Genomic DNA, 21,577 nt, shown 5'->3' on the forward strand with positions numbered 1-21,577 from the left:
AACTGGAATAGATCATGTGTAACCCATGTGGAAACAGGGAAATTAAGGATTAGAAATAGGGGAGGAAAGGTATATGGGTTTAAGCAGTCCTTTCCTATAGTGGTACCCCATGGATGAAGGCTCACTGGGTATTCTGCTCTCTCTAGGGCAGGGCTGTCCTTCAAAGAGCAGGATTTAGGCTCTTTCTGGGGAAGCAGAAGATGCCATAGCTGGATTGAGAAAAGCAGCCTCTTTCCCAGTGCATCCACCCCAGCAGCTCTCACCTCCCCATCCTGCACAGCTCCAATCACAGCAGCAGCTCAGAGGCTGGATCCTGCCCAGGCAGCACTGGGCTCTCCCTCCCATCCCACAGCATCCCTGGCACCTTGTGCCACATCTGCAGTGTCCTTGATAAGAGGTGGCACACCCCAGCCATAAAGCAGCCCTTGTTCTGCAAGAGGGGGAAAAACGAGCTATCTGGGACCAGTCATTGCTCCAAGTACCTCATCTCACCTCCTCAGGGCAAATACTGTACATCCATGTCCCAGCTGCCTGGAAACAGGCACTGTCACACAAGGAAGTCTTGTATATGGACATAAGACAGCCCTTAACTCCCAGGGATGCTAACTCTGGGTCTTGGGGTGATCTCCAGCAACACATAACTCCATTCACAGTGTGAATTCAGCACCATAGTATTTCACATCGCTGCCTGAGATACAACCTCCAAATGTGAGCTTTCCAAGCCTATGAACTTCATCTTTGCTCACGGTTGATACCAGGAATGCTAAACCTCCCCCCAAAAAACAACCAGCAAGAAGAACCAGCTTTTCCCTGCCCCAAGACATGGGCTCTGTCAAGGTCTAAAGAATGATTTTAAGAGCATCCATAGCCCTCACGCCCCAAAACAGCTCTTCTGAGGAAACACCAACCCCAAGCAGTGCTCTGGAGGGGGCTGCCAGCACCAGGCCTTCCCTCCATCCCTCCACCCCCCTTCTTTTAACTTCTTCCAGAGCACATAGAGCTCTGCTCTTTATCAAGAGAGCTCTAATGTGGTAATGCCAGTAAATTGTAATTAATTTTCCCCCTTTTAATTGATGCGTGGGAATATCCGGGACCCTCATTCTCCTGCCTTCAATTCCTTTAGAAATATAGGATTTGACAGGTTAATTTGAAAGCAAAAGTTGGGTTCTTTACAGCAATCCAAGCAGAAGCCCCAGCTCAGCGCCTGCTGTCTCGCTCCGTGAGGCGTGATGAAAAGGGTGCGAGTTGGGTTACAGTCATCGTCATCATCATCAGCTTTTTAATTTCACTAATTTAATTTCTGTCTCCCAACCCCCCCCCCCCCCCTTGGAGGATAATAAAAGCTTCATTTCACAGTCCAGGAAATTTGGCAGCAAAAGGTGACAGACAGCCAAGGAAAGACGGGAAAGATGCGGAAAGATGGGTGTATCTCCATCAAAGTTAAAGCGCGGTGCTCAGCAACCCGGAGAAGGGCAGAGGAGGGCACATAGGACATCTTTGCCAAGGCGGCAAAGTGAAATCAGGCAACGCTAATGAGGGTGTTGGGTGTCAGAGGGTGGGAAAGCACCTTCCAGGAGCTTTAATGAGTTTGTGGATGATGTCTTGCTGATATTAAGGTTTTGGGGGTTGAAACTGAGAAGTACATAAGAGGATAAGGATGTGGAGCGAGTCCAGAGAAGGCCATGGAGATGCTGCGAGGGCTTGAGCTGGAGGCCTTAGAGCAGCTCCAGTGCCTAAAGGGACTGCAGGAAACCTGGAGAGGGGTTGGAACCGGATGAGCTTTAAGGTCCCTTCCAATCCAAACCATTCCATGACTCCAAAGCCTTCCGTAACTAGTTTCTCATCTGAAAGCAAGCATCCAAGCCAACCTTTCATATAAGACAAAACAACCCAGTTTGATATATTTAACCTTCAGAAAGAGAAATTGCACTTAAACATTCTCTTTCTTAAGCATGCTCTTCAGTGCTGTTTCCCATTTAACAGCTTGCTCCATCCTGCAGATTCGGGTCTGGCATTAAGTCAGTGTGGAAACACCATCCCCATCCCTGCATCCCTTGGCACCAGAGGACTGGGAGCTTCCTCACTGGTCCCATGAGGGTTACACTAAAAGCTCAAGGAGGTGGGGAAAGAACAGCCCCAGATATTCACCAGGGGAGTTGCAATGGATAAATACATGCAAGACTTAGCTGAGGATGACTGGCAGAGAGTCGAACTTCAGTACTGGCTGCTGAGGGTATTTACTGGAAGCAGATCTGGACTAAGCAAAGCATATGGGAATACTGTTCCTCCAGCATCAACACCAGCTCTGTCTCTCACCAAGCTGCGTTTGTGGCTTAGGGGACTTGTTTTGGTGGAAGTCTGCAGCAAAAATGTGATGGGGGATGTGAGAAACATGCCTGGATTTATGTCCCTCCCCTGCCAAATGATGTTCGAGCAGCACATTTTGCAAACTCCCTGCTCCCGTTTGCTGTTTCCTAACCATGGCTCTCCCTCTCGATCACAAAGTGCCCTTTTCAACCAAGTGCAACAGCAAAACGCCAACAGAATCAAGCAATAAAGGCAGGCAGAGAGAAAGCGAGGACTTTCTTGGAGGAATAATCCAGGAATTTGGTGGAATTCCAGGCAATAAGACAAAACTCTCCATTTTCAGTTCTGAGAGCAGCTGATCTGATTCCTGTCTATGCCTCCTCCCCAAGAATACTTGCACCAATTGATGCTCATTCAGGGCGGAGGAGCTGCTCCCTGCCTCAGTGAGGAGCTGGGAAGTGTTCTGAGCCCTGCTGAGATGGTTTTCCTATCACAGGGACCTGCTTTTCCTTTGCCATGCATCTCCCTCCCCATCCTGCCGCCTTTCATAAAGGGGAGAGATGTCAACACGCCAATTTCTCAGCAAGGAGAAGAAAAAGAGGGTTTGTATCTACTGGAGGTTCTATTGCTCATTGCCAGCCCTTGCTGTACCATTTGCTCTGATTACCAGATTAATCACCAGATTGCAAAGCCCATTAAATAAAATCAAGTTGGACAGTTGAGGTGTTCCAAGATGTCTCTCGGTGCATGTCCCTGCTGCTCCCTTGTCCTTTCTCTTCCTGTCACTCAGCTCAAAACCTTTCCCCAGCCAGGATAGAAGGGGAAACATATTTCCCCCTCTCCTAGGAATGTGATCCATAGGGAAATACCAGTGTAGCTGTATCCCTTCTTTCCCACCCTCTATTTCCTGCACATCAGCCATTAGGATGATGGACAAGATGCTTCCCAACCCCTAGCTCAGGTTTCTTGCAAATGAGCGCTGTAGATCTCCCCTTCTCCTAATGTCACCTGTCAAAGCCTCCGCTCTTGCCGGGAACAGGATCCCGCCTCAAAGCACAGCTAAATGGGGTGTAAATGCCTCTTTCATGCACGGAAAATGGGCTGCTTGGCAGTAATAGGGGGAACTGTAAATGCTGTCAGCGGCTACGTTTTGTTTATTGATTTACAGCGTGGCATGGGATGACTCGAGTTAAATCACAGACGCAGGTGTCATGTCCCATTCATCGCCATCAGATTGCATCAGAACAAGCTCAGCTCGGCTCTGCAGTAGGGTACGGAAACTCCTAAGGGCTCATATGGATCCTAAACCCCTTGGTTTTGGGAGCCTGGCAGCAATAAGTGGAGTTAGGAGGTTGGTAGACACCCATCACATGCGTACAGTCTTTGTGATGCAGGTTTTATGCTTGTTTTAGGCTTTCTGTGTAATTCCTTGCTAGGAACACATGAATCAACTCATCTCCTACCCTGAAACACCATTCAAAATAGCCCGTCTCTGCTGGCACCTGCAACCTGCATGGCTCCATCCTTCCCACAGCACCAGGGAGGATAAAAAGGATAAAGATTTCACCTAACCTCTACCTGCGCCATCCAAATCCCACAACGAGTCCAGCCTAACACGGAAAACCCAAAGGATTTCTCGTTTCTGCATCGCTGCTCAAACAACACAAAGGAATTAAACCCCATTGCTTCATTTCTGCAGCATCTGCCTGGCTTCCCCCCTCCAAAATTAAGGGATTCAATCCAGAACCTCTGAGTGTATCACTCCAGTGGTTACAATGCCAATTAGGAGAGACTCAACCCTTCAAATGGCCAAGGAAAACAAGGCAAATGACAAGTAATTTCAACCCTGCTGGGCACTCTCTGACCAAAGCCAGGCTGCTGCGTTGCAGAGAGCTGCAGCAGTTGCTAATTAACCTCTCAGAAGCATGCAAATAGCTTTAAAATCACAGTACCAGGTACAGCAGCGCTAGACATACAGCAACAGCTCATCAGGGTTATCCCTGCTCCATCACCTACAGGTCCCAGACCCACCTTCACTTCCAAGATGGGGACACAAGGGCATAGCAAGTATGATGGATTACACGCAAACGTGTGGCCAGGACAAGAGCACATCCCATATCCTGGGTTTTCAAATCTACACAAAGACAGGCTGAGAACATCGGGGCTGTTCAGCCTGGAGAAGAGGAGCTGTGTGGAGAGCTCAGAGCAGCTTCCAGTGTCTGAAGGGGGCTACAAGGATGCTGGGGACAAGCTCTTCATCAAGGACTGTAGCAACAGGACAAGGGGTGATGGGTTCAGACTGAAACAGGAGGAGTTCAGGTTGGAGATAAGGAAGGAGTTCTTTACCATGACCCAAACAAGCCTGATTCTATGGCTACAGACATCCCTTCCAATCCCAAACCTCCAAAGCAACCCAGAGCTGGCTCTATGGAAGCAGCAGTGTTGCTCCCAAGCACGGCAGTGCCACAGTTCCACATCCCATCCCTGAGCCCACTTCCTTTCACCGCTCCCTTTGTCTCCAGGTTAGCGGAGACAAGCCAGGATGGCATCATCTCCAGTTTTTCAGGTCACGCTTCCCGGTGAAATCCCATCACTCGGAGCAATGAAGCTGTCACTTTCTGTATTTTTAGTTTTTCAAACCTTATATTTCATTCCACTGCGCCAGGACGAGCAAAAGGCCGGAGCAGGGAGCAAAAAATCAATACACTGCAGGCAGACAGAAGAGCTGCTTCTATTCTTCATCTCTGATGCTGGGTACCCAGGGAACATCGCAGCAAACAAGGCTGTGGGCTACTGCCCTCCTGCTCCCCACCCCACAGAGGGACACTGACTGCCAGGGAAAGGGCTGGCTCTTTGGGAAACGCTTTTCCTATGTGGAATGAAGGCAGTTGAATGAATCCTACACAGGGTATGCGAACAAGACAGCCCACAGGTAGGCAGCACCTCATTTCTCTCCAAATCCCCATCTTCTCCATGGATGCTCTGCATTTCTCTTCTTCTAACTCATCCCAAACGACATATCCCTATTTCCCACATGAAGTGGGCTGAGCCACCCGTGCTCAGCCCTCTTCATGCTCTGACAACCTGCTGCTGCCTTGAACAGTGTGTGAACGTGTTGGGCACGTCCAAACAAATCACACTCTTCTATACAGGCACAATTAGGAAGATACAGGAACTCTCAGAAGGGATTTGGATCCCACACAGGAGAAACATCTCTTGGAATCTCCAATCTGAAGGGGTTGGGAAGACCTTTCTGCAGCAGGCCAAGGGGAAGCTGGTTGCAGGAAGATGCGGATAAGGGCTTTCTTGGTGGCACTGAGGCAGACGATGAGCAAGAGGCAGGACTAAAGGCAACTCCTGTTGTAGAGCTATACGATACACTTAGAAGTCAAGCTCTTGCAAGCACTCAAATAGGTGAAGTCCTAAGGAAAAACACGATGTGATGACTGGTATCAGCCATCCACTCTTCCCATAGGAGCCCCTTTCTCAGCAGGAGCTTCCCCATAAATCAGGGGGTGAGGGATAAGCAAGGAGCAGAGGCACTGCAGAAGCAGCAGCACTGCAGTCATAAATCAGGAGCTAATTCAATCTTGTGAGATGCCTCGTTTGATTAATTTATGGCAGCATTTTCCCTTCCATCAGCGGCTGCTGTCCCTCCCTGCAGCACCTCTGCCTCCCGTCCTCCTCCACAGCCCTGCACCAGACAAGCCACACGATCCACATGGGAAGGATGGTCAAGAAGGTACCTCAGACCATGGCTGCGGTGGCTGCATCCATCCGCCATCCCCAAGGCTGTCACTGGTCCACCAACTTCCTTGGGATATGAGCATCTTTAATAGAGGAAACTTTTCCTAGTACCTTTCCAGCCTTTTCTCATGTATTGCTCTTCCTGACAGCACCCACCAAAACTGTACAAAGAAAACCTGTCCTTTCAAATGAGGGGGTTGGTTTTATTCACAGCTGGAAAACCAAATGCCTGTTGCAGCCATAAAACCTAGAGGGACCTCATTGAAAACCCAGATGCTGCATCTGAGTTTCCAGAGGGAAAGAAACTGTTGAACTAAATGAACACGGAGCAAAGAAAAGAAATGAAACCGATGTTAGCTGAATGTCCCAGTAATGAGAGCCTGACCAAGGGCTGCATGGATTAACAGGTATCTCAAGACAAGAGGGGATAAAAGTCATAACCACACTGACCCTAGCAACCTCCAACAGCTCAAAACTGCTTGGAAAGAATGCTGGGAGCAAATTGCACCTTCCCTGCCCCAAAACCAGCCAAAGCCTGCAAAGAAGCAACTACACATGTTTAATTCAGCCCTGTGTATTGCTGGAGCCATCTCTTGAGCTTGGCTTCTGGAGGGGAGAACTCCTTAATGGGGGTTTCAATGGGGTCAGAGGTGCAGACAGCCCAAGCACTGATACACAAGCAAGTGATGGACACTGAACGCTCTCCGCAAGCATTCCCCTCTGCCAAAGCCTGGGGCCAGGGCTTAACACAGGCACTCAGATGGCTTAACCTGGTACAGCTTGGTGAGCATCAAAGGGAGCTCAGATAAAGCTGCCCTCGAGATGCAATGCCTTGGTTCAGAGCAGCCAGAACCTGGCAAAGAGCAGTGCTAGGTCCCACAATGGAGGATTTACTGCTGCCCGGGGGCTGGCAGGAGTTTGCTGGGGCACTGAAAGATCAAGATGCCCTGACACCATAGCAGCAGTTAAAAACGTGCCTGATGAACCTGAGGAGCTTTGGGCAGCTCCATCCATGTGCCAGAAGGCTGCAAACAACAGGGGCTGCAGGCTGACACGCTGCCCACACAGCTTCGTGCTGGCTCCCTGTGTGATGGAGAAGGTGGGAAGATGGATGGCTTGGTGGCCCAGGGGCAGCTGTGCCTGCTGGGTCTTGGGGTTTAGGTAAAAACCTGGGGTTTCGCACACATGCTCCATCCCATAAAGAAGTGCAGCTAGGGACACAGCATCGGGCTGGGACACTGCTGTCAGCCCAAAACCTACTCACGGACCTTTACTATAGAGGCACTAACATGATGGAGATAGAATCATAGAATCCCAGACTGGTTTGGGTTGGAAGGGACCTTAAAGCTCATCCAGCTCCAGGGACCCCTTCCACTGGAGCAGCTTGCTCTAACCCCCTGTGTCCAACCTGGCCAAGGATGGGGCAGCCACAGCTTCTCTGGGCTTCAGCACCCTCACAGGGAAGAGCTTCTGCCTAAGAGCTCAGCTCAGTCTCCCCTCGGGCAGGTTCAAGCCATTCCCCTTGGCCTGTCCCTACAGGCCCTTGTCCCAAGCCCCTCTCCAGGTTTCTTGTAGCCGCTTTAGGCACTTTCCTACATCTCTCCTTCTCCTCTCTCAGACAGCCTTTGTTACATGATGCCCAGCTAAACACTGACTCTATATTAGACTATCAGAGCGGGACAAAACGCAGACACATCTATGCCACTGGTTTACCCCTCTCCTCCCAGCACACCACCCTGGGACTCGGCTCCCACTAGCTCTATCTCCCTTCAGCAGGCAGCAGGGAAGACCCCCTGTGGGCTCCTCTCCAGATAAAACTCCATTCAACCCATATGTATTCACAGCAGCAATGACTTACAAGGTTTGGAGTGATTTCAGAACATCCTCACTGGCGAGTTTCTCAAAGGCCAGTCTTCAAACAGTGACAAACCTGCCTTGATCTTCTCTGCTGAGCAGCGGGAGACGGGCTGAGCCTGTCCTCTTAATTGCCGTTACTCTCCCGTTATTTCCAGGCTGGGAGAAATCCTGCAGACTCCTTTCTGGGTGGGCAGAATGGGATTGCCTTGGGACTTAGCAGAGAGCAGTACTCGGAGGCAGTGATAGCTCAGTACAGACCTCCCCAGGGAGGGAACCTGCAGCCAAAGACTTACAGTCGTTTCATGCCTGCCTTCAAGTGCAGCAGAGATGCTCTCTGCATCTCCGCTGTCTTCATCAGTCTATGGCATACAGATTGGGAATGCCACCCAATATTCAAGACAGAGATGGGTCTGCACTCACACGTTGTCAGGGCATCCTCTCAGATAACTTCTCCAAAATTGCTGGGTCCTGCACTTGGCCACAGCAACCCCCTGCAATGCTCCAGGCTTGGGGAAGAGTAACTGGGAAGCTGCTCATGGAAAAGGACCTGGGGGTGCTGATTGATGGAGCTGAACATGAGCAGCTTGTGCCCAGGGAGCCAAGAAGCCAGCAGCATCCTGGCCTGGATCAGCACCAGTGTGGCAGCAGGGCCAAAGCAGTGATTGTCCCCTTGTACTGGGCACTGGTGAGCCCGCACCTTGAATCCTGTTTTCAGCTCTGGGTCCCTCACTATAAGAGCTGGAGTTGTGTCTGCACAGGCAGCAAGAATTAAATGGAAGTAGGTTCCCAAAGGTTGCACTATATACTGAGAGCTCAGCCAGGTTTGAGACAGACCTCTTCATTTTAAATCAACATAATATTTATGATGGATCACAAAAGATTATGGGCCAGAACCTCAGCCAAGTGTAAATCAGCGCAGCTCTATGCTTGACCCAGCTGAGGACCCAGTTCTGGCTGTTGGCTTTTAAAACTCTATTTTTCTTCAGCTGCATAGCTTTTGGCAGCCAAGTCTGGGCAAGAAAACCCCAGACAGAGGGAGAAACAAAGAGCTGTTTGCATGGTCAAGGCTATAGGGCAGTCCCTATGAGTGAGGAGGAGGATGATTTGAGAGGTCCTGGCCTGGAAGGGTGTGGGTACACATAAAACAGCACCGAAGAAGGTAAATGGAAAGAGCAGGTGATTCAACAAACCAGGAATTCTTCCTTTTGTGGACTTTGCCACCCTCCCAGAGCTCCACAATGGGTGTGAATGCAGCTCTACTTGACACCCCATTTGTGGTGAGCACCCCATTTAAAGCAGCCTTATTTCGTAGCTAGATGGCAAGTATGAGCAGATACTGCCTGCAGGCAAGGGGAAAACACATCTTTGGAACAGATGCCAAATGCAGCAGGATTCCACAACACTCTGCCCATTCCCCAGTCACCTTCTTTGCCCTGAGCTGCCTCCCTCCAGATTTCAGAGGCTAATACCAAGGCGGAGTTAGGTTTATCTATCTTGGCCTCACCAACCTCCAGAGTTCTGTTGTTCCTGTGTTTCCTGTTACCCGAACGCCCTTGAGATGAGGAACTGTGATGAGATCCACCCAATCACCCTCGTGTAACCCCAAGTATCACTAATCCAATACAGAGAGAAGAGCAATTAGAGCGGGATGCTTCACTTCAACAGGCTTGTTACTGTGCTTTCCCCACGACAGAAAGACACTGTGAGGGATATCAACTGCATATTACTTATTAAACACCTAATACGGCTTTAACGGGTCTGTTTACTGAAGAGTGTTAATCTTAATGAAAACAAGATTTGAGGCAGACTGGCAGGATAATTCTCTACCCTTTTTATCCAGGGATCTCAACACAGAAGCAGTAATTGATCCTCACAGTATCTCTGCGAGTATTACACCTTTATAAAGGGGAAACAGAGGCCCAGAGAGGTTAAACATGTTGTACAAAGTGTGTTTGCTTCTCTGAGAGTGCTCCTAGTGCAATCCCTGAGCCCTCAGGAAAAGCCACAGAAGCATGTCTCTAACAAGAGTGGTCTGTGGCTCTTTATCCCACTTGCCTCTGACAAGACTGGGATGATGGAGGAGCAGAAACAGTGCTCCACAGAGGTGGAAGAGACCCATCAGAAAGCTCATTTTATATTAGAAGAGATCTAAGCACATCCAAGATGTAAACCCTTCTGCTCTGAAGTCAATCAGAGATGTGCGGAAAAAATCCTGCCCAGGCAAATATCAGCTTCTGGGCACCATTCCCTGAAGGAGCCATCAGGTACATCCAGCTGGACCAGTATCCCTGATGCTTGGGGCTACCAGCCCATCTAAGGCACTCAAAGCATCAGCAGCACTCGTGCTGCTCAGACCATGGACCACTGACAGGCAGTGCTGGTGGAAAAGGGAGGAAGGAAAGTTGCAGTTCTCTTATCCTAGGAAAAATTGCTTTGCTCTCCCTTACACACAGCCTTTCCAGCTCCTGATAACAAAGGCACTCTGGTGCCAATCTGTCAAGCTATAGAGCAGGGGAAAAACACCTTAAAAGAAGGAGAGGAGCAGCACAGAGGCAGAGCTGAATCCCCAATTCCATTAGGATAACCACAGGCCAGACCCATTCACGCTCGTGTGAGATGATGCTCTTCCCTCATAAAACATCCCTTGGGTGTTTTATAACACACCAACAGCTCTGGAATGGGAAGAAAACCCCATTTCAATTAAGATTCACTTGACTTCATCTTCCCACATCAGCAGGAGAGCCCTGACACCCCTGCACTGTGTCACACCTAAATACCTATCCCTATATATAAATATTAGCAGATATCCAGCCATATGTTAATGCATGCAGGCATATATACCCAGCTCTTCAGCAGTGGGTTAATTTCACCCAGTTCTCCTGGCCTTGGTAGGATTTACCCCTTTTTAGTCCCAGAAGACCTTAGAAGGTGCACAGAGCAAGCTTAGAGATTTAAAAGCCTTTTATCTGCTTTAGTGCAACCCTTGTCCCCAAGGCCACAATCACACCCATGCAAAACAACAACAGAAAAGCCCCAAACCAGCATTTAAACGGGTACAGAGAGAGCAGGTCTGGCACATCTGGATGTTTCCAGCATCAGTATCTCAGCAGAAGGAGACTGAAACAAATTGTTCTTTCCCCCCGAGTCATTTCACGAGATTTTATCCATCCAGCAAAGTCACTTCCCACCACTGGAAATGATTTTATGCCGTGCTTGCAAGATAGCACCAGAGCCCCCCTCCCAGCTACTGCAAGAGGGGGATTGTGTGCAAGTCACGTCCAGCCGGATTTAGCTACTCCAGCCTAGGAAAACGCATCCTTTTCCAACCACAACCTGTTAGCATCACCCATTAGCCCGATCCCGAGCTGGCTGCAATGGAAACTCCTACAGCTCAAGGCTCTATCAGCCTGGAGAGATGAGGGGGAAGCAGAGACAGCAGCTGGGGTCTGATGCACAGCAGGTCCAAAGAAAAGCAAGCAGCAGAGTATTTACATGTGCATAGCCTTGTTAATGACCTTGCAGCTTGCAGTGTCCTGAGGATACACGCTATCAACAAGAACTCAGCTAGCCTCATTGAGAAATGAATTCCCAACCGCTCCCTAAATGCAGCAGGAAGCCTAAATAAGTGCTTTCCATGCAGTTTGGACTTGTTTATGCTCAGTTCCTGTACTGGCTCAGCAAGAAACAGCACAGCCCAATCCATTGGATATAGTTATTTTGCCATAAAGTCGCTGCATCAGGGATAGCTTGTTTGCACATGCATAAAGAAACATGCCAGGCAGCCCTGCCTGCCTACAGGCAGCAGCCAGGGCTATCCATCAACAGGCTGTCCAGGAATGAGCCTGGACAGGCTCCAGTGGGAAAAGAGCACGTACCTATTCCCAGGGGTTGCAGCCCCTAAAGATAGTGCAATCTGAGGGAGGAATCCCACTTTTTCCCACCCATCAATGCAAGGCAAAGCTCCCAGCACCTTCCCAAAGTGATGCTGGTACCCACAGTCCTCTTCCCACTCCCAGCACAAGGGCTGCATCTCTCTCCTTCCCTCCACACAGCATCCCCCACCCCTCAGCCCGCAGGGCAGCATTCCTCCTGTTGTATGTCTTTTGTAGGGCTTGTCTGGCTAATGAAAAGCTGCTTTGGATCCCCCTTTGGGCTTTTCAGGAAGGATTAGCATGGTTTCTCCAAAGCAGACATGGCAAGACAGTGCGTTTCTCTAAATACGTTAGGGACTTCTCAAGCTCTTGGCATTGGCAGGGGCTAAGTGCGGGTGTCTCACAAGTTGTCTCCTTGCTTGGGTATACAAATAGGAAGGTGCTGTCAGGCACTGATACAGGGCTGTTAGAGAGGTAAAACCCTGGGATGCCCACACAAATCCAGCCCAGCTTAATAGCAAGTGAAGGCTGTTACCTGCTGACAGCTCTGCTGAGGTCTTGCACACACAGTGTGGGATACAGGGAAGCATCCCTGCAGAAGATGCTGCTGCTTCTCAGCTGATGAACAGCAAAGGACCAGGAACTCTGCCTTAACTTAACCCCCTAAACAATCGTCCACAGCCTTTTGCTCAAACCCTGCCACAAAATGAGGCCAGAAGGATGCTCAGGAGCTGGAGCACCTCCTGTATGGAGACAGGCTGAGAACATTGGGGCTGTTGAGCCTGGAGAAGAGAAGCTGCGTGGAGACCTCAGAGCAGCTTCCAGTGTCTGAAGGGGGCTACAAGGATGCTGGAGAGGGACTGTGCATCAGGGACTGTAGTGATAGGACAAAGGGTGATGGGTTCAAACTCAAACAGGGGAAGTTCATATTGGAGATAAGGCAGAAGCTCTTCCCTGTGAGGGTGCTGAGACGCTGGCACAGGGTGCCCAGAGAAGCTGTGGCTGCCCCATCCCTGGCAGTGCTCAAGGCCAGGTTGGACACAGGGGCTTGGAGCAAGCTGCTCCAGTGGAAGGGGTCCCTGCCCGTGGCAGGGGGTTGGAACTGGATGAGCTTTAAGGTCCTTTCCACCCCAATCCATTCTGTGATTCTATGGTTCTAAATGAACCCATTTGCCCATGTCAAGCAGCAAAGCCACAGCCGAGCTGGGGCCAAAGCTGACCTCCAGCTCAATGACCTCTTCCAGACACGAGGTCTTTAGGATACCACTGCAGAGTCCTAAATCTGATCCTCTCAGCCTCAGGCCGACTTGCAGACTACTTGTATTACTCATCTGGAGTAACTGGGGCAAGTGATTATACGTCTCAACAACCCTTAGGGGAAGTTGTTGTTGGCAGGGGTAATTGAATGTTATCCCAGTAAAACAAGGGGAACAAGATGTGATAGCCATATCTCCTCAAAATAGGCTATACACAGACCATTCATCCTGCCCTCTGGGGGCCTGGCTTTGTTTGAGCAAGATTATGAACTCCCCTTCAGAAGAGCTTCATCATTTCCACATATTTCCCATTGGCCGTGGACAGGCAGGATCGATACAGATATAATCCGAGAGACAGCTGCAAACACAAGAGTTCCTCATGAATTCCCGGCCAGCCAGCCAGCCCAAACACACATCCCAGCAGCTGGGAATGCATGCATAGCCATCACTTCAACACGCTTAAAATTCCCCCATGGAGGCCAGGACCAGAGGCAAGATATTGTCGGATGGCTCCCAATCCATCTCGAGTCCGGTGCTATCCTCAGAGCAATTACTCCACCAGACACCACCATCTCTAATCAAGGGAAAGGAATGAGGCAGGGGAAAGTATAGTTGAGGAAAGGACTATGGAAATGACCTGGAATTGTGGTCCCGGGGACCTGGAACGGAAGGAAAGATGATGTCTATGTAATAAGGATAAGCCCAGATTGCTTGCTCCAGCAAACCTAATCCACAAGCTGTACCTCTGGCAGCATCGTGGTTTTCCCTTTCGTTTTCTCCTCCTAAATGCAATTTAGTGTCTCAAAAATTCCAATGTTGGTCCACTACCTGTACAGATACAGAAAGGAAAATAGAAAATACACATGGATTTATGTGCTCTTCAATTGCACTGGACAAACTGACAACTCAGTTGCAGGTAGAAGTTGCACTGAAGGGGATAGCAAGAGCTTTATTTCACAGTTGCATCCTCTGTTTAGCCACAACCTCCCATAGCTACTAATAAGTTAAAAGCCAGGAAGCCCAAATTCCCTCTTCTTCTGGCAAAACACATTTACTGGTGGCTTTCCAGGGCTTCTTTTTGGAGAATAACAGAACTTTCTAAGCCATCTGGGGGAACTGGAGTACTTAATTCCCATCCAAAGCCCTCACCCACACGGGGTAGGTTTGTAAATCCCACTTAAACCGTCCTAACTTTGTATTAAGGTTTTTGCTTCCCCAGTGGATCTACTGCCACTATTTAGCTGAGAAACTCCTCCAAGTGATAGAGATCTGTCATTTTCCAAAGCTAAATGAAGAAGATGCTTATCTGCTTATCCCAGCATCCCACTTTTTTGTGTGCATGCTCCATCTGTGAAGAGCCCTAAACACTCACATCCCTCATGTACATCCAGAACAGCCAAAGGAGGGAAACTATTCCCTGATGGAGCAGCAGTGCTGCCACTTCTGGCCAGCAAAACCTGCTTAATGCATGTCCAAATAGCAGCTTTATTCAACGAACTGGTCCACTTGGTAGCAGACTGAGATACAATAACCTGCATAATTATAGGAAGAAACACAGAACAATTACAGGGGTCTGCCAGGAGCAAAAATAAGGACAGAGGAATTTAAGCAAAGCCCTGTACTGCAGCTAAAGGTCCACAGATGTTGAATTTTAGTCACTGTGAGCACAAGAAAGCATCTCCAGACTGCATTAATTCAATGTAAGAGGTCTTGCATCTTCCCATGTAACATGGAGGTTAAGCAGTATGGGCAATGGCCTCCAGCCTGACACAGCTGGGGCTGTGGGTAACGATAGGCTTTGCAGCTCTCTGTATCTGCTTGCTTTTCCTAACCCACCAGCAAAGCTCGGAGTCAAGTCTTAGCGAGTAAATGCTCCACTCAGTAAAGGTACTTTGGATGCCCGAGGGACTCGGATCATAGAGCAGGCTTTGCTATCACTCCTGCTTCCCCAAAAGTTTACAAATGATGCTCCTGATGGCAATGGATCACTGGAATCAATAAGTGCTCTGCTGCAGTTTGTATTGAGCTAATAAAAACACTGGGCAGAAGGCGCCGGCCCTGCTTGCAAACACTTGGCTCTGATTGACTTCAGTGGCTCTGTGGTTGAACACTGCAAGGATTAGGAAAGCAAGAGGGGCCGAGGTCCTCAGGCTGGCAAACCTAAGGGCCAGGGTGATGATCAGGTATAAGCCAGCACAAATGATCTGCTGTTCCCTAGTGCCAGTCCTCCTAGGCTCCCCAAGAACTTCATTAACACTTCTTTGTTGAGGTAGGTGATGGATACCCTAGCTCTGGCCAGTGGGCATCACTCCTTCCCACATTAAGGAAGCAGAGCTGTTCAGAGACCTGCCACAGGCCCTTTTTAGGGATGCGATGGGAAGGATTCAAGTGGCAGGGCAGGATGCTCTGAAATCAAACACCTTCTATTCTAGGCGTTGCTGTGATTTGTTTGAATGGCCACAGTGCGCCTGCAGCGAGAGCTCGTGTACCTGGCACTACTCAATTTAGCTGTATGAATAGGATTAATTACTGAGCGATTAAATGACTTGCTCCAAGTCAAAATGAATCAGTGGCAGCAGCAGAAAAACAGCCCAGCAGTGCTGGCTCCTGGCCCTTCACACCTGACATCAGATCACACCACTCGGCTCGCCTACATAGTTGGTATTTATGGGCTTTATTGTGTAGGACCATCATTTCCCTGCCCTGGGTCACAAGACTTGAGCAAAGGGCATCACAGAAGATTCAAAGCAAAAGGAGTTTCACCCAGTGGAAACTGCTGCATTGTCATTTGCTCCTCTCCAAAGTTAGTTGTAAAGAGCATCTGGGTATTTGGCTGCCTCACTCCATGATATATGAGGAGCATGTTGAACATGTGCTGCCTGCAGTTGGTACAAGGTTCTTTGTCAACCCAAGCATTGCGTAAGTGCCCATAATAGGAAACAGGTTGCCCAACAGTTCCTCCTTCCTGATATTGATTAGGGGTATATAATACTCCATAGAGCAGCAGCAGCTGTCTTTCATGGGCTGGATATTATGCATAATAAAGCTCTGCAAGTTCCTTCTCTCGTGCAGTTATTACTCAATGCACCACAACAACTCCTGCAAACAAGCTGTGCTGGCTCAAACCTGCTGCAGGCATCCCTAACTTCAAGCAAGGGACCAGGTATGGGCTGCAGGGACTCATAGGGTGATAGCCCATCAAGTCCAGCATCCTGAATAATCCCTTCTGGAGCTGGAGGAGCACACAGGAAGCTGCATGAATGCCGGAAAGGTAAAGGGAATGGGCAAGATCCTTCACTCTTATGGGAACAACATGCACTGTCAACTCTGCATTCACCAGCATCACAGCAACCAAGTTGACTCTTGTTACATGTGGCACCCCATCTGCTCCCAAAACCCAGGAAACTCTTAAATGTCCATTCCACATAAGCAAGCTCTTGGCTTCCCACTTTAAACACACAGAACGAAACACAAGCAGAGGTTTTCACCGTGGGTTCCTTCCTGCCTTATTCCAGCGCGCTCCTTTTCCTTACAAAGCACGCTCCATGAATTACAGCACCAGCTGGAACGAGAGGCTTCTGTGCAAAGTTCAATACACACACCGAAGCACATCATCTTCTCCCAAACCTGCTGCAATCAGAGGAGAGCAGTGAGCAAAATGACACGCTGTTGGGAATGAGAGAAACAGCCTGAAACCATTTGCTGCAGGTCACCCAGTCAGGCCTGTGACAGTGCAGGTCAATTCCTTTGCCACACCACTTTCTAGCTCCCATATATGTTTGGGTTTGCATCTTTCTGTATTCCTCCCTGCAAGCTGTGAGGCAGCTCCTTGCCTGGAGCAGTCCTCCTTTATCTCCCTCATCACAGAGAATGGCTCTGCCTGCACAGCGCTTGCCTAGATGCTGAGACCTTCAAGCAAACAGAAGCAGGGTAATCTGAAGGGAAACACTTGGGCACCTTTCACTGCTGCTTTGCTTTTTATTAACATGTGGTTTCCATAACAAAGATGATCCTGGGAAGCCAGACGGGGCTGAAGTCTCCCGGAGGAATGCTCCTGCATCCCCACATCTCCATCTACACAGACATAATCCTTCCAAACCACTTCGTATCTCCCCATTTACCCTGATGGAACCAGCTCTGAGCCGCAGCTCCTTTTGCCAGGCTGTCACTCACCACATTGTTCATTACAGGGAAATGAACTCTGTTCCCAAGTGTCCAGGGGACAGAGAGTAATTGGGTTCTGCGCAGCCTTTTCACTTAATTTACTCAAGTTGTAGTTATTCCTCACAGAATTAAGTTTTACCGGCTGATGGACAAGCCATCAGAAAAAGACAGAGGCAAATGGATGGGATAATAAACTTGGATAGAGAAAAATGATGTCTCTCCATCTCTCCTTTTTTCTTTCCCCGTCTCAGTCATCTCTGCCACTCTTTCATCCTTTTACTAAAGAACACAGAGGGCTGGTGCTTTAAAAAAATCTCTATTTCAGCACCATGTGGCTTTGTTAAAGGCAACCTTATTATCGAAGTTCATCCCGATATGGAAAAAAGGCTATTGAGGAGGGGTTAACACACGCCAGCAGAACAATCTGCTGAAGAGAAGGAAATCAAAACATTTGCCAGAACCTATTGATTGTGTTGACATTTTCAGCAGAAAATTATCAAAACGTGCCTTTTGATAAGGTTGAAGCACTTCATTTCAATAGGTTATAATTAGAGACGAGACCCTTCGGAAGCCAGATTGGGAAGAGAAGATAAAAGTCAGGCAAAAATTGCCTCAACTCGCCAAAAGGAGCCACATAACTAAGAGCAGGAGCCCAAAAGTCTTCCTCATGCAAAGCAAGACCCCAAACCCAACCCAGAGGTTTTCAAGCCTCTTCCAGCAGCACCATCCTGCTGGAGAGACAAAAGGAGGGGAACATCATGGGAACAGCTCGTTAAACCCTGTTCTCTTTGATGAACACCAGTATCTTGCACTTCCAACACCCCTGTGGTGTTAAATCCCTTCTGTCAGTTACGACAGGATCTAAAGAGTGGCCACCAGCAAGCCTGGTGTCCTCATCTCCTTGATTTGCTTGGAGAAAGGGCATGGGATGGCACAAGGGGCCATGAAGCAGAGGAAGAGCGCTCATGGCTTTGCCTCACCCTCTGGCACTATAAATTATGCATCTCCATCCATTATTCAGCAGAAATTACTTTGAACATTTAGATCAGCAGTTTGTGTGAAGGGGGAAAAGGAGGGGAAAACACGGGAATTAAGTGAAGAGAGGGAAGCAGTGGAACGTAGAGGCTGGTCCTTAATCACAGACAGGCAGTGAGATGACAGGATGAGGAGCAGCTCCAAAGACACTTCAGTAATAACAGGAGCTCCAATTCCCTGGCCTTTGAGGAGTAGAGGTGGATGAAAATCCCTGTGCAGACACTATTTTAAGGCTATTAACGGCTTGTGCTTCTCTTCCTCCCAAAGCCCAGAGCCCCTGGTCTCCACAGAGAGCAGGAGTGATCAACAAAGATCATCCCCTTCATTTCCAACACCTCCTGCAATCACGAAGTCTGCAGACAGCCAGCATGCATCTAATCCAAACGATGCTTCCCCCAGACTCAAGGCAGCCCTAGCAGAAGGACACCAGCCCACATTTGTCATCCCAAACTTGCCACCAGCCCAGCTTTCTGGATTACACAATTCCTACCACATAACTTCCAATGGATATTAGCATCTTGCTCCACTCATAATAAACTGAAGGAAACAGCAACTTGCCCAGCAGACACAGCCCAAGCTTGAGACTGATGAATTCAATTAGGAAGTTGCTTACATTAATAATTCACTCATCTCTTCTCCAGAGCAGCTGCCCCAAAGCTACAGCATCAGCAGCAGCTCTGAGGTATTCAGGGGCAAGAGGAGAGATTAGGACCATGATAAGACAATCCAAGTTATTCCAATGAAATATTAAGAGGTGCCCTTGGTTTGCCTCTGCCAAGGAACCCAAGGCTCCCTTGCAGGCACCTTCATCTGCACCTCATGGGGCTCCTCAGACACTCACTCCCGGTTCTTTGGAGGATCTACAATACCCTTCCTGTGGGAGCACTTGGATCACCACCAAAGCTCAGGCCAGCTCTGGGAAAGCCACCAGCGCTGTCGAGCAGAAGGCAATTCAGTCCATGTACGCCCCTCTGCTCCCCTATTTCCAGGCCATATCCCTTGGAAAGGCAATGTGCAGGATGGGGAAGAGACCATCAGGCTCCAAGAGCCTTCCTCCAAGCAAGCAAACACTGAAATGAGAAGGGTAAAGCTCCAAGTTTCCATAACTCTGCAGCTGCTCCACTGGCACCACCAGCATCACCAAGCACAAGAGCAAGGACCTGAGCCAGGACTGCAGCTCCTCTCCTGGCTATTCAGTCAGCTTTGGAAAAGCTGATGAGAGAGGAAAGGTGGAAAATGAAACAGTTGCACCGCATGGGGATGGGGCCATCGATGGGACAAAGAGTTACCAAGGCTGTCTTCTGTCTGAGTAACCCCAGGGGAGAAGACGCTGATGGTGTAGTGACAGCACCAGTTAGAAAACCAGTTACCTTTAGGGGAGACAAAGCCCCATCACTATTTAGGATTTAAATGTTGCACTCTAAATCTGTACCATTCCTCTCACCCCATGATCTATTGAGTATCAGCACTTGGTTTGCAATGAGACACGCTTCATTCCCACACCTCACCTACTCCTGCTCCTCTTCTTCTCAGTTCCTGGGCAACTCAATACAACTTAAACTGACGTTAAAAGCTTTAATGGCACCAGATGGTTCCATAAAATATAAATGCAGTGATAAAAATACCAACATACCTCCTAGCAATTAGCTTTGGGTCTACCCTGACTAGGCAGGATTCAACCAAGCTTCGCTGAACTGGCAAGCTTGCACCTTCCTCCTGCAGATGGGTCCATAAACTCTCTCCATAAACTCTTTCATCTGCCTCAAGAGCAATGCCAGAGGTCTCTCCACCTCTTTATGGTCCTCCAGCCCCTTCTGAAGGGCTGGGCTCCCATCCAACCATCCACTTCTTCATCAAAAAGGCGTTCATAGGTGTTACGAAGGGTGAAAAGCTCCTCAAAAACGCCACGGTGCCAAATGGTTTCATTTGCTGCAGTAAAGGATTTCTGGGCACCACAGAACAGATCCTTCCATGTCACTTCAAAACCCCAAGAAACCTGCAGAGATTGAAAGCTAACTTAAGACTAAAATTACCACCCAATTTCCCTCCGTAATTGTTGCTGGCATGGAAAAGATCACTCCTTGCTTTGGTAGTGAACAGATAATTTCAGACTTCAAAGGCTTCCTTCAGCATGAAGTAAACTTGCTAAATTAGGGGCTTGAAAGTTATAAGAAGCTACCTAGAAGAACACGACATGGCAAACAGCACGGCTTGCAACAGCAAATCGAGTCCCACCTCTCTGATCTCTTTGGGTTCTTTGAGGAAGGCAACGATACCTTCAAGAGAAGCAGGTATAATTTACTGGACCTTCAGAACTGTCTTAATTAATACTAACCAGTTCCCCTGAAGAAGCAGCAGGCTCAGAAGATGAAAACCCTCTTCCTGCAGATGCCTTGTGAAGGGATGTCATTTGAACAAGGCATCTGGAGCGTAAAGTACATAAACCAGACAGCAGCTGGAGAGGAGCAGCAGCTTGTCAAAAGCCGTACAAAGCAGGGACGTGGGAGAGGGAAAAAGAAAAGCCACATCTCCTGAGTCATGGCTCTGCCACCCCTGGATCAGGCAGATCCCAAGCACGACATTGATGTGCCAAGGAGAGATGATGACACGCACATTAGCTGGATTCAGTCTGGGAAAAATGGCTTAACAACCCAAAGCCACGTCCCAGACCTCCTGCATCTTCACCCCTGCACCTTCTGCAAAGCTAAGCTTTCCTTACCCATCCTGAGTCATGGCTCTGCCACCCCTGGATCAGGCAGATCCCAAGTGTGACATTGACGTGCCAAGGAGGAGAGATGATGACATGCACATTAGCTGGATTCAAGCTGAGAAAACAGGGTTTAACAACCCGAAGCCATCTCCCAGAGCTCCTGCACTTTCTGCAAAGTGAAGCTTTCCTTACCCATCCTGGATAAATCCAAGGTGTGTGGAACACCTCCCATGGCAAAAAGATGCCCTGAGGTGGATAGCCAGGACAGCAGAGCAGCAAACAGGCAGAGACAGAAAGGCAAGCAAGCAATGACTTCAAGAGATAAATTGATAGCAGATTAAATCAGCCAATCTGGGGTGAAGTTTGGGGGGGGGAAGGTGTCAAGTTTGAAGCATTTGTGATACAAATGCTATTCATTTCAGGCAGGAGGAGAGGGCTGTAGGAAATTCAGCATTATCTAACACAGGCAATTAAGAAAACAATGACAGCTGAAATTTAATACAGACAAGTACAAGGGAATGCCTATCAAAAGCAGCATTTCCAACAACTCATGTACACATCGATGGCTTCTAACTTCATTGTAAGCACTCAGGGGAAGGAAAAATCCACTACACATCACTCTGGACACC

At 48.8% G+C, this 21,577-nt stretch overlaps 1 protein-coding gene across 3 annotated transcripts in view; it reads right to left on the minus strand.

Annotated features, from left to right (window-relative positions):
* Nucleotides 1-21,577, minus strand: part of LOC133220461 (opioid-binding protein/cell adhesion molecule homolog) — a 332,740-nt gene that overhangs the window by 165,770 nt on the left and 145,393 nt on the right. The window lies entirely within an intron of this gene.

Source organism: Neopsephotus bourkii, unplaced genomic scaffold (assembly GCF_033783945.1).
Source record: "Neopsephotus bourkii isolate Nb327-2 ecotype Australia unplaced genomic scaffold, CSIRO-AGI_Nbou_v1 NB_1433, whole genome shotgun sequence".
NCBI classification, from domain to species: Eukaryota; Metazoa; Chordata; class Aves; order Psittaciformes; family Psittacidae; genus Neopsephotus; species Neopsephotus bourkii.